The sequence below is a fragment of the Chinchilla lanigera genome, unplaced genomic scaffold, assembly GCF_000276665.1.
Source record: "Chinchilla lanigera isolate Chin_1 unplaced genomic scaffold, ChiLan1.0 scaffold00098, whole genome shotgun sequence".
In the NCBI taxonomy this organism is placed as follows: domain Eukaryota; kingdom Metazoa; phylum Chordata; class Mammalia; order Rodentia; family Chinchillidae; genus Chinchilla; species Chinchilla lanigera.
This window is the reverse complement of record NW_004955499.1, coordinates 7,701,968-7,715,815: the sequence shown is the minus strand read 5'-3', so window position 1 is coordinate 7,715,815 and position 13,848 is coordinate 7,701,968. Positions and strand designations below refer to the sequence as shown.

The following is a 13,848-nucleotide window of genomic DNA, read 5'->3' as shown; positions in this document are numbered from 1 at the left end:
GGTGGGGGGGTGGGGAACCTATGGAGAAGAGTGTGTTTCTCCATCCAGGCAATGAACGACCTGAAAATAAGAAAACGCCGTTCGAAGATTAAGAACAATCCAACACTTTAGAGTAGGAACCACGAAGTAGCATAATTATTACAACTCAAATGCCACCCAGCATAAACCCCCAGGGCTCTGAATCAGGCCCCGCCTCCCTCATCAATGAGGAACAAGACTCACACAGTCTACAAAGCAACCTTGGAAAATGAGCGACCACAAGAAGCCTTTTTAGAATGTCGATTGATTTGCATGTCTTTTCATGTTTAAACACACAGCCATTCAATCACCCATCCATCCTGTCAATCAAAAATATGTGGGGGAAGGCCAGATGACAAATGCCTGTCATCCCTGCTATCCTGGAGGCTGAGGCAGGAGGATCATTTGAGCTCATGCACTGGAAAGAGGCCTGAGGAACACAGCAAGACCCTGTCTCCAAAACAACAGGTATACGGCTGAGTGTGTAGCTCAGTGGTGGAGCTCTTGCCTATGAATGCCTAGGAAAAAAAAAGGAAAACAGAAGAGTGAAGCTCCCCACAGAAAGATAACACCTAGCCAGGCACTGCCCTCTCCTGCTCCCTAAGGATGCATAGCTCCACTCTGCAGCTCAGGTCAGCAAGCGAAGACCATCCCACCCAGTGTGCATGTCCCTGGGTGTACCAGGGAGGACAGAAATGTAACAGCATCACAAGCATCTCACAGCTGGAAGTAGTGGTGCATGCCTTGGAATCCCAGCACTCTGGGAGGCTGAAGCAGGAGGATCACAAGTTTGGGCTCGGCTCAAGGAAATAAGTGATGAAAGTGAGCTTCTAACTCAAAAATACAAAGGGCTGGGGATGTAGCTCAGTGCAAAGACTCAGTATGGGTGGCAGGGAGGAGCTCAACCTGAAGGTTTTTTTTTTTAAAGTCAAATTGCTCAAATTATTTTCTATAGGAAGTGAAGTACAAAGTAAGTAAAAAGGAACTTTCTTTGCAATTCTTTATGGCAGAATTTGACCATCAGAGGCCACTGGTCATGGGTCAAGTGCGTATTTTTCATGAGATGAACTCTGTTTCAGACTGGCTTGAGGACCACATTGGGAAGACGTTCGCATTATAGCACTGTCGGTTCCATGTTCAAACAAATCTTATTTCACAGTCCCCTCACTCCAAGAGCTATTTATAAGTTGGCCTTCCTTAAAGCATTTTTTCAAATGTGGAATTTTAAAACACAGGAGGTGACTTTTCAACACTCATAAAACTGGGAGGAAAATGAATTGCATCGTCCAGAAATTCGAGTATTAAATACATACACACACACTTAAGCAACACCTACTCAAGAAGGCAGCAATTCATTCCAGCATGTACCTTGCTTCCCTTCCCAAGTCCACTGGGGCAAGAGCGACATCGATAAAACCAGCCAGTCACGAATCCCCTTTATGACCCTCCAGGACACTGAACGGCCTCTGGTAGGGGTCATGTCCCATTCAGGATGATGGACAGGATTTTTTTCAGCAAGCAGCTAAGATGCAGGCACCAGCCCCACTTCAATCCATACTCAACTCTGGACCAGACACAGACCAGGGTTTATGGCTCGGCCTCGTGTGGATGCAAAGCACACGTCCAGGCGAAACCCAAAGCGAAGAAGAGTGCAAGAGTCCCCTCTTTCAGGACACAACTTGCAGATCCAGCAAGAGGCCCACGCTGTGTTCTTCCCAGGCCAACACAGGCAATGACTAAGCAAGGCGTCCTTTCTCCAGCTACAGGGCAGCCTTCAGCCCAGACCTCGCTGGGCTGGGCTGTCACCAGGGTCAGCACTTTAGCAACCCCAAATCACTGTCTTGGGACTTGTGCTGCTCAATCTGGGCCCCCTTTCATCTTTCTTTTTTTTTTAATTTTAAAAATAAAAGGAGGAAAATATTAACAGACAGACAACATTTTACAAAATAGCAAAGGAACAGTACAGACAGTACGGAGTTACAAACAGAGTGGTAGGAAATTAACAATGCTTGTTGTGTTACATATTGATATCTTCAAAGTGGTTTCTCTTGAAAACAGATACAGACATGCAATACTGGTCAACCAAGGACTCATTGACAGTTTCTTTCAGCAAGGAAATACAAGACAGTCGAACAGCCATGTTGACTATCCTGCATATACATACATACACACTTCCTCCTTCTTTCCCTTCTGTTTTCCCACATCCCAGTTGCCCTTTCCCTTTGAGTGCTTTCCTATCATTTCACAATGTCTATCATATCTCCTAGTTTAAATTAACTCTTTCAGGTTTTACACTAGTGAAACAATGCAGTGCTTGCACATGTATGTTTGATTTATTTCACTTATGAGTATGGTCTCTACTTGTGACCATTTACCTATAAAAGCCTCAAGTTGATCTTTCTTTATATAGCTGAGTAATATTCCATTATATAAAAGTACCACAATTTTCTTATCCAATCCTCAGTGGATGGACATTTGGGTTGCTTCCACATTTTAGCAATTACAAATTGTGCTGCTATGAACATAGGTGCACATACATCACTGTGATATGATGTTTTTAGATCTTCTGGGAAAATACCCAGCAGGGGGATAGCTGGGTTGAATGGGACCTCTAGACCTAGTTTTCTGAGGAATGTCCCCTGTTATCTTTCACAGGCCATGTCCCTGTTAAAATATAGCAACCCCCCCCAATTCCATCTCATCGTGTGATTTCCAGAGGACCAAACAGAGATGGCAGTTCTAACGTTGTCTTCTTTCTTTCGGGTCCGTCCATCTCAAAATGTGAACGTGCATGTTGCATCTGTACACGTGGGTTGACACTATACTACTCACACCCACACACCGTCAGACCTCAGATTCTGGATTTGCATATTGAATGCCTCCTGGCTAAAATTTACCTGACACTCCAAAATCAACACAGGACTCTCACTGGAGGTGAGCGACTCAAAGACACTCATGCAGTGGGCGAAGGCATTGCACGGTACACACGCATGACCCAGCTAAGGTCGAGCTCAGTGTCCTTCGGTCGGGGGACAGCACAGAGGCACACCACACACTTAGTGCGCACTGGCCTTACGTTCCGTCCCGGCACCGAAAGGGGGCGGGGCTTTGCAGCCGACGCATGGCCATGTTTTTCATACTCCCGGGCTCTTCCTGGGTGATTGTAGTGTTTGAAACGGCCCCAAAGCACAGGGTTCAAGTGCTGCCTGGCGCCTCTAACGCAACAAGGCCAGGATGCAGAGACAGCGCACACCCCAGTCATGTTAGCCAAGAGTGTGACTGTGGCAGAACCACACACAAGCTCCAAAAGGCACTCGAGAAGCCAGGTTAGGGACTCACTGGCGAAGGACAACGCAGCCCACGTGCTGCCAGAAGCCAGAGCTACGTGGTCCTCAGCCCTGATGCCATCTTGCCATGTTTCCACACCCCAAAGGCACCCTCGAGTGGCACGCCACCGTCCCAGCTCCATCCTTCACCTGTGTCCAGTGCCGCCACGCAGGGCTCTCTGCCCACGATTACACTGTCCGCCCGAAATTTACCCAGCAGCAGCGAGGCACGGAACAGGCAGGCACCAAAGACAAAGAGATTATAGACATCGATAGAAAGAAATCTCTTCCCTCTGTTGGCTGCTGGCTCTGGAGCCCATCTGCCACGCCAGGTGTCCTGATGGTCCCCTCAACTTCTCTGACAAAGCATCTCTCAAGGGAAGCTTTGGTATTCGTCACCATTTCTTAAGGAGGAAATAGAGGAAAACGCAGAATTCAGGGCAAGAAGCAACCGCTGGTTACGAAACACAGGGTGTTAACTCCTTCTTCCTATTTTACAACTCCTTCAAGCCCAGATGTAGAGACGCTTCCAAGAAAGCCATGAGCAACAAGCACTCAGGTGGACTTTTCTTGCGCAGCCTGGGGGAGCCCAACAGCGTCCCGAGTGATCTAACGCACCCGTTTCCATGCAGAACTGTCCCAGCCCAGCTCTGAAAGGACCAAGGCCAATGAGGAAGAAGGCTCACTGGTGCCTGCTTAAATAAATGCACACAAGATTACTAAATTTCTCTACAATGCTCAAGCTACATGTTTTAATAGAAGAAATTAATTTCTTTTAAGTTGAAGAATCTGCCAGCTGATTCTCCAAGGACTTTTCCAGAAAAAGGTGACTGTCCTCTCGACCACAGCTGATTCTAGGTGACAGCATCCCTGATCACAAAACACGGCTGACAATGACGAGGCTGGTACACACAGTGACATGCGACATTACGCTCAGAGAGGTGGCCATTAAAATATGTATAATGTGGCTTTCCCATGAAGCCAAGGCCCCATCCATATGTGACAACTGTCACCATATCACCAGTTTATATGTGTTCCAAACAAGAGTGGGATAATGAGATAAGGTAACCACAGTCCCTACGTTTATTGAGACTCAATGTCTGAAGTTGGTTTTCTCTGACAGGGTCCGAATTGATGTTTAATTATATCAGATTTGCTAGACAATCAAGACTTCCCCTAGAAGACAACAACACAGAATGCAATTTGTTGGTAAAGGTGCTCTTCTTGGTTCTTACGCAGTGCAGTGTTAATCACTGGAAGTCGCTGTGAACATCGAACATCGTAAGTATAGAGCACCCCCTATGAGGTGATAAGGGATAAGGACAATTTTGTTGCCGCTGGGTTGCGCCATATGCAATTTTTACCACTGTGAACGGCCGAGTAACCATGCACTTCTACTACTCAGAGTGGAGGCCGCGACCAGTCTGGAAGGAGATCACACTGCACGGCCAGAGCAGTCTCTGAGCGATGCAGCCCAAGCCCTCCACTGACAGAAGCCAAAGGATTCCCTCCTTCTCTTGAGGCCAGTGGCACAGGGGTGGTTATCGATGCAATTACGTCTAAATCCAATGACTCTGTCCTCCCGCAAGGGTTCGTTCCAGAGAAATATTTGTCTTATCAGTCTGCACAGTCAACAAAAACAAAACAGAAAGAACTCAATTATATGGGTCTTTTTTACTTAATCCAGTAAATCACAGATGAGATCAGAGATCAAACTGGGCTAAAATAAGCAGAATTTCCTAATAGAGGACTCAACTACCCGTGTACCCCTCCCTGCCAGCTTCATTCCCACTTACATGTGCTGAACAAGTAGGCCATGCGGGCGGGTGCCCTACAAGAATGAGATTTCCAGCGGGCATGGTGGCACACGCCTATAATCCCAGCATTCCAGAGGCTGAGGCAAGAGGATCATTGCAAACTCGAGGCCAGCAGGAGCTACAAAGTGAGCTCAACGCCGGCCTGAACTGCGTAGTGAGACCCTGTTTCAAGAAGACAAAACAAACCAAAACCAAAACAAAACAAAAACAGACTTCCTGAAAGAGCAACTCGGAAAGAAAGCCCGGGCCATTCCGCTCCTTGGTAAACAAGACAATCTTTGAAGAGACTGAGAGACTGCTTAGTCAAACATGCCAGTTTGTGGCTGTCTAAAGCAGCAGCTAGAGATGCCGCTGCGTAGCTGAAGCAGAGCACTTGCCCAGCGTGCATGTGGCTCTGGGTACAAATCCAACCTCCAGTTCCACCCCACTCCACGCCAGGCCAGCAAAGCAGGCAGGAAAATGTCCCCTCTACCAAGCACAGTTTCAAGCAGGCATTCGGGAAAGCTGACCCGAAACAGTAAGGGACAAATGCAGCCGGGCATGGTGGGGCACAGCTGTAATCCCAGCACTCTAGGAGGCTGAGGCATGAGGATCCCAAGTTTGAGTCCAGCACAGAGCAACATAGTGAGACCCTGACTCAGAGTACAAAAAAAGCGGGCAGGGGCTGAGGACATACCTCAGTGAAGAGGCCCTGAGTTCAATCCCTAATACCACCACCACCACAGCAAAAGGCAACACATCTCTCTCCTTCAGAACAAGTCGCATAAACCTGCTATGTTTACTTCAGTGCCGGTCCCCACCCCAACAGCACACTCTCCGTGCCCAACACTGTGAGCGTTCCACTCCTGTGATGGGTCAAAGCATCCTGACAGAGGCCAGCAGAGGCTAAAGACCTCAGTTCCTTTCCACGCTGCCTCCAGCACTGTTCCAGGCTGCTTTACGGGTGAGGGTCACTTTTCCAAAACCCTTTCCTGGTCTTCCAGCGGCTTTGTTTTGACTTTTTAAAGGTCAGCTGGCTTTCATGTAAAATTTCTTTAAAACAAAACACGGCTGACAATGACGAGGCTGGTACACACAGTGACATGCGACATTATGCTCAGAGAGGTGGCCATTAAAATATGTATAATGTGGCTTTCCCCATGAAGCCAAGGCCTCCCTCTAATGTAGTTCATGTATTTCTATTTTCATCTGCTTGTTCACCCTGTGCTGATTTCTAGGTCGCACGCTTGTCAGACACAGCAGCGTGGTGTCCTCACAGCCCAGGGGATAAGACAGAGGAAAGAGGAGGGGAAGGATGAGAAGAGAAGGGGAGGATGGGAAGAGCAGGGCAGGATGGGAAGAACAAGGGATTATGGGAAGAGCAGAGGAGGATGGGAAGTGTAGGGTAAGAACAGGAAGAGGAGGTGGGAGTCACTTGTCTACGTCCTGTCCCCCTGCACCCGCCTCCACCGCTCAAGCACAAAGGCCTTGCTCTCCCAAGTACTGTGCCACAGACTAACAAGGAAAACCTTTGTGCTTACTACTAAAACCAACAAAAAAAAGTCTAACAAAGTTGTTTTTCTCTTTTGCAGGGCTGGGGATGGAACCAGGGCGTCATCTATGTGAGACAAGCATTCTACTACTGAGCTAAACTCCCCAGCTACTTCCTTCAGGTGCTGGCAGCCCCAGAGGTGGCTGTCCTCTCGACCACAGCTGATTCTAGGTGACAGCATCCCTGATCACAAATTCTTCCCTGACTCGCTTTCTTGAAGGAGCTCTATTGGCTCGCATGGCCAACCCAGATGGGAATGGAGAAGATTTAACTCACACAGGGCCCGGATGTGGCTCAAGGGTGGAACACGAGGCCTTGGGTTCAAGCCCCAGTGCTGCAAAACTCACCAGCCAACAAAAAATACCTATCAGCATCAAACTCCATGCAGTGTCCATTGTCCTATTGGAAAGCAATTCCAGGGCTGAGTGTCTCATGCCACAAACATTTCCATCACCAAAGCATAGGAAGGAGGAAGCAGTTTGTCAATTCACCAACAGCACACAGGAAGGCCAAAGCTTTCTTTTGGCCCACATGCTAACCGTCAGCCCCCACGGCCACAGACACGACTGAGAGCATAGCCTAAAGGCTGATCCCTGGGAATCTGAGAAATGGATCCTAGATGCACACAGCAGCTTCTTGCAATGGTCAGCCTGGCAAACTGACTCGTGATTACCAAATGCTGGCTACAGAGCAGAACAGAACACTTAAGGCACGCCAGGTCTGGTGGCACACACCCGTAAACCTGGCACTTGGGAAGCAGATGCAGGAGCGCCACAAGTTCGAGGTCAGCCTCGGATATATAGCGAGTTCAAGGCCAGCCTGAACTACACAGCAAGACCCTGTCTTTAAGAACAAAACCAACAAACCAAAAACATTGAAGGCATGATCATTGCTATTACGGAGGAAAAAAAGTTTTTTTAAATTTTCCAGCACTAGAGACAGAACCCAGAACCTTAGGCCAGAGCTTCCCCTACCCCTTGATGAGACAGGGTTTAGGCTGTCAGCCTGGGCTCAACTTGCCTCTTACCTCAGTTTCCGACAGTGCTGGGACTACAGGGGCCTAGCTAGAGGAAAAAATATTTTTAATCCCCTAATAAAATCTGATACTAAAAACAGATTTTCCCACACCAGATACAAGGTTCACTTATTAAACCAAGCAACAGCAAAGAATGAAGCAAACATAAGGAAGTAATACAGTACACAGCAAGAGATAAAAAGTCACCAAATACTACAGACACTGTGGCTGTCTACTCTCTCACCCATAAAAGTGGCAGAGCCTCCCTGCCCTTAATGGATGTCCATGTCTGGCCCCCTGCCACGTAATCCTACGGGGCCTGTCAACTAAAATATCCCTCCCCATGGGTGCTGGGTCTGGCCATGCAACCTGCTTTGGCCAACAGAAGGTTCATGAGGGTGATGGGTAGATTTTTCAATGCACCTTGGTGGTTTAGCTTGGGACCTAAGCAAAGAAGCACAAAAACCTGCCCCAGGATCCCTGGCCCCAGAACAAAGAGCTACATCATTCAACCAGAACCAGACTTCGCCTTCCTAATTCTAGATCAGCCCACGAGACTCACAGATGGCCTGAACAGTAAGCAAGAAAGAAAGGATTGTAGGTATAAGGCTCTGAATTCAGAGGTTACTGTTTGTTATGTGGCATCAGCAAAAGCTGACTGATACACTACCAAAATATACCATTCAGCCACAATGTCAATAATAGAAATTTTCTATCCTGAAATTCACTTGTCCTGCTTCAGGCTTCTCTTCCTCTAAAACTTATCAGATAATAAAATGACATTTAGAAACAAGTCAGTGGTTCTTTGTCATGGTGGTGGTAAGACCCCGTATAGCCCCAGTTATAAAAGCCACCAGAAAAATACTGACCGCCTATGGTCTTATCAACAAGCCCTTCCTTCATTGTGGGCAGACAGCCTGGAAGTTATACACCATGCATGGCTGGAGAAAATCAGCCTTGGGCCAGGAGCGGAGCTTAACAGCAGAATACTTACTTGCCTGGCATGAGTGAGCCCCTGGATTCCCAGCACTGCAAGAGGGGAGAACAAGGCCAGCCTCCACGTTCGACAGCTTGGAACAGCAAATTCAGTCACACAGACAAGAGGCTGATCCGTTGAGGAAACTAAACCACCTTATGATTCTGCTCCTGTGTCATTCCAAGCTGTGGCTCCCACAAACCTTAGCAAGCAGCCGCTCCCTTGTTGCTCAGCATCCTGGGACCTCCCACGGCCCCCTGGGGAAAGCCATGCTTCCTGGATCTCAGCCCTACAGAGGAGCTCCTCAGGCTCCACCCAAACATGCCACAAGCGCTCGCAGGCGCAGCTGGTGAACCTTCCCCGGGGTTGACCTTTTGGCACAGGAAATCAGGAGAAAAGTGGAGGGAGAGGGGAAAATGACAGTTCGTGCTAGACTGGAAGCTGAACGATATAACACTGCTTCACGAAGAACGCTCCACGTGTGAACAATTTTCCATCTCCACTGTAACCGCACAGCACTGCAGACTGAGTCTCCGGCTGAGTCATCCCTCAACATCTTCCACCTCGACACCCAGCCCCTTAGCCTAACCCTCCTGGACTACCCAGAGTTTTGATAAAATGCTCAGCAAGACATGAGCAGCAACAGGGATGAAATCCGAAGCCATTAGGTCAGAAAAACCACATCAAAAGGCCACACGTGCAGGACAGGAAAATTCAGAGGCAGAAAGACCATCTGTGGTTGCCAGGACGAGGGCATGGAGCACAGGGAGCGACACCCTAGTGGGTACGAGATCTCTCCTGGGGTGACGCAAATCTTCCAGGATCAGGTACAGGTGTGAACTGCACCACTTTGTAAGTATACTGAGAAAGCCCTCAGCCATGCTCTTTCCACGAGCAACTTGTATACATGCTCAAGAAGGCTGTCCGTGTAAAAGAAAATAGAACAGGGTTGGAGGGCAGCTGCGCCCAATGGTAGAGGACACGCTTAGTGTTAGCAGGGGCAGCGCTGTGGCTTCAGTCCTTCATACCAAAACGAAAACAAAAACAAGGTGAAGCAGCATGAACCACGGGACACCGGCCAACGATTACACGCAACCACTAGAGTTTTACAACACTACCACCCAAAGGAGACGAGCCATCTCGCAGAGCCTGGACTCCTCCACCTGAGCCTCTCCACAGTCTGCTGAAGACTCAGACGTGAATGAACAGAGAGGTCAGCAGCGAGACAAAAAGCTGTGGCTGGGGGTGGATCATGGGATGAACTCAGCACCCCGCTGGGAAGACCTAGCGGTCATGATCACACTCGGGAAAACACTCTTCTAGAAAAGAGTCCCGAGCAATGTAAGGCTGCTCTCTCAAATGCAAAGATGATCTTTCCCCAAACTAAAAGAACTACAACAACATGGCCACTGGCTACTGTGGGAAACACTTTCTGCCAACTTGCAGCTGCTCTGGGACCACTTAAGTGTTAGATTAAGCTCCCGGTAAACAACGTGGCACCCTTGGGTTGACTGGTTTGAGAGTGGCTATAGGGGTGGGAAGGAGACGGGGCACCCCCAGCTCAGGCCATGGCTATGGGTATAGGTGCTGACTATACTGCTGGCTACTCCTTCGCAGAAGACCCCCCTGGACAGAGAGGGCAGACTCTCTCTCTCTCTCTCTCTCTGGGCTGGGGTTTGGCTAATACCAGCACCCTGACCCATCCCTCCTGAGTCACCCTTGACATCAGCCACCAGGAAGCCCAACTCAAGCCAAAAGAAAACACACACACACACACACACACACACACACACACACACACACACGAAAATGGGGAGTTTGTCAGTTCAAGCCACAAGTAACACTACATTACAAGGCGTGGTAAGCCCAGCCTGCTGGGGGTTGGTATGGTTTCTATCTCCATGTCCCCCAAAGCCTCATGCACTTAAAAGTGGGGGCCTGACTGGACAACAGCATCTTGTAACTATTAGGAGGTGACATCTGCCCAGAAGGGGTGGTGGCTGGGGGGACGCGGCCCGAAAGGGTCTCACCATGAGGGGAGTATCTGTCCTCCACCCAGCCCCTTCCACCATGCCAACAACTGCCTCCTTTAAACTGTAAAGGTCTTTACTGTGTCTCAGAAGGAAAAAAAAAACTGACTAAGACAGAGGACAAGGCAAGAGGGCTGCAAGTCTGAGCCCAGTCTAGGCAACAGAGTGGCTTAGCAAGACCGTGTCTTAAAATTTAAAAGAAATTTTTTTTTTTTTGTCTTTAAGGGCTTGGATGTAGCTCCATATAAAGGCCCTGGGTTCGATCCCCAGTACCGGGGTGGGGAGGTAAAAATAAAAATAAAAATGGGGCTATCTCAGGCCCCACCATCCTAGACTTACTGAATCAGAAACGCGCAAGGGGAGCCTGGTCCTGTTTTAACACCTCTCTGGGTGGCTGGGTAGCATTATCCTGAACAGTCGGAAACATGCAGGCGGCATCCTAACGTGAGCAACGCACACACAGACTTCTGAGCCTCCAATTCCGCGTGTCCCGCCCGGCAACCCGGAGCTGAACGAATTTGAGCCCAAGTCGCTGTGCTGAGTTTACAAGGCTCAGCAAAGTCACACGTGCGCTGCATGACTTCACAGCAGAGGGGCCATCAGCGGGTGCCTGGGCGAGGTACAGGGGGCAGAAGGAGGGAACAGAACTCTAGGGAGTGATGGAAAGACTCTTTTGACTTTGATCGCGTGCGTTTCACAAATGCGTGTGCACTTTCGTGAAAAAATGATGGCAGAGCACACTTGGAACAGGGCTATTGTACTGTTTCAACCTTAGTAAGCTTATAAAATTAGGAAACAAGTGTGGTAAAAGCACAAGGCTGCCCATGTGCACAGGGCTAGGAAAAGATGTACAGTGTTACATTGTACTCTGGGAGGGCGGCTCACTCCTCCAGAGGTGAGGAGAAGAGATAACTCCGCATAGCTGAGATTCTTTGAAATTAGCATATAATCATGCATTCCCTTGGGGAAAAGAATGCAAGCTTAGAGACGGCAAAGGAAACCAAAGAAGTGCTGGAAGGTGTCTGCGAGGAGGAAGAGGCCCTCCAAGCTACAAATGTAGGCAGCTACTGGGATCAGTGCAGGTGTAGGGAGCAGGCCCTTCAGGAACAGAGAGAGGAGACACTGTTCACACATAAAAGGCCAGGGCCTCCCCCTCAGGTTTCTCTGGCTGCCGTTCTAGCTGCATGGTTTATTTGTAAATGAATACTTCTAAAGGGAGGAGAGTGAGTCATTTTTTTTTTTTTCCTTTAAAGTGAGCTCCAAAGTCTCGTTTATCCTTTGCTTTAGAGAAATAATCCCCACTTCCCTGGCATGCAGGAAGACTGAAAGATGCTCGTGTATCTTTTTGTGAGCCCCATGGGATTCTCATTCCTCCAGCTTCGATAGGTCCTCATGCGACCAGGAGGTTGAAGGCTACAAGGGCCGGTCTCTTAACCTGGCACCAGTGACCTCCAGGTCTGCTCAGTCCCTGCTGAGGGCTGGCGATGCTTGCACTGAAGGACACCCTACTGCCCTCTACCCAGCAGGTGCCAGGCACACCCCAGCCCCATCTGCAACAACCCAAAGTGTCCCCTGGGAGCAAATGTGGTCCCCATTGAACACCACTGATTTATAGAACATCCTGGGCCAGGATCTAGCTTCCTCCTTGCCTAACATGCAAAGTTACGAAGAAGGCGGGCAGGTGACTTCAAGACAAAAGCCAGAAGTGGAAGAGGTGTTTGCCCTGCCGCTGCCTCAACTCCCCCAGGCCGCCCAATGCCGCCATCATGAACTGCTCTCCACTATTCACAGACATCAACAACCACGGCCTCCTTCGTGCCAGATGCTTCCCACAAGATTTGCACTAAGGACCCTGTTATGGTTTGTCTGTGTGTGTCCTCCCAAAGCCTTAGGAGGTCTTGGGGCAGGCTTTTAGAGTTTGATTGATTATGGATGGGAGAGCTACCCCGCCCTGGGGTGGACAGTTTGCATATGTAAGGGAGAGGAAGAGGCTGCTTGCTGCCATTCCTCCCTGGAGTGCTTGTTGCTTTTGCTGTGTTCTGCTGCCATGAGCTGTAGCCCTCTGCCATGTGCCACTCTGCCTTGTAACCTGCCAAGTATGGACTGAAAGCTCCTCAAACTGTAAGCAAAATAAACCTTTCCTTCTTTAATTGTGGGCGTCAGGTATTTTGTCCCAGCAACGAGAGAAAAGCAACCAAGACAGACCCACAGCAAATGCACCGCCCCGATTTTCCAGGTGAGGACACCAAAGCAGGATGCTAATTATCCTGGCCTCCTCCCCATCTCTGAGAATCTGTACCCGGGGTAGGGGTGATCAGTTGGTCAAGCCTCACCATCCGGAAAGCTCAACAACACAGAGACACTCCTCTTTGGCAGCACGATGCTAATCCACAGAAAAGGGAGATTTAGAGAGGAGATGTGGGGAACCTAGGCTCAGACACAGGAGCAGAAGGGCTTTCCTTGGGGGTTGGGAATGTTCAGTGACAGGGTTAGTCACATTTGCACAACTCAGTACATTTACTAAAAAGTACTGAACTGTGCACCTGAAATCAGTGGCGTTTAAGGTGTGTCCTTTATACTTAAATAATGATGTTTAAGGAAATCATCTTGACTTAAAAGTCACACTTAAAAGAGTTCTAAGACTGGCTGGGGACTGCGGGCACAGCTCAGCAGAACAGCGCTTGCAGGAAGGGGCAAAGCCTTGATGTGATCTCCACCCCACCCCAGCAAAAGAAAAAAAAAAAAAAAAAAAACAGGAAAAGAGAAAGTATTCTAAGTGGAATGAAACATTCTCCAAGCTGATTGCTTCTTAGGAACCCAAAGGCAAAGCAAACAGCCATCCGAAAGCAAACCCGAAAGAAACAAAGTAGCCGGCAGCTTTCAAAGGGAACCTGGAGGAGACTACAATATATCCACTTCGACCTACACAAAGCCAAACACTTGCCACCGCCCCAGCCCTGCTGGGGATAGAGAAATTCCACTCTGATGCAGAACTGGGCCACCAGAAACCCAGCCAGAACACATTTGTTGTCCAAATATAGAACACTGAATGGAAAAGCAAACACAACAGGGTATTAGAGAAGGGTGAACATTTACTTTCAGCTAGCAAACCATGAATCGAGCTCAAACTTCCCA

General features: G+C 48.8%; 1 protein-coding gene across 1 annotated transcript in view; it reads right to left on the bottom strand.

Moving 5' to 3' along the window:
• Tbl1x (transducin (beta)-like 1X-linked) overlaps positions 1-8,843 on the bottom strand; it is a 189,196-nt gene extending 180,353 nt beyond the window's left edge. The window contains exon 1 of the mRNA XM_005406543.2: positions 8,702-8,843. The gene's annotated coding sequence lies outside the window, so the exon portion shown is untranslated. The remainder of the gene's footprint in view (positions 1-8,701) is intronic.
• Between the last annotated feature and the right edge of the window lie 5,005 nt (positions 8,844-13,848).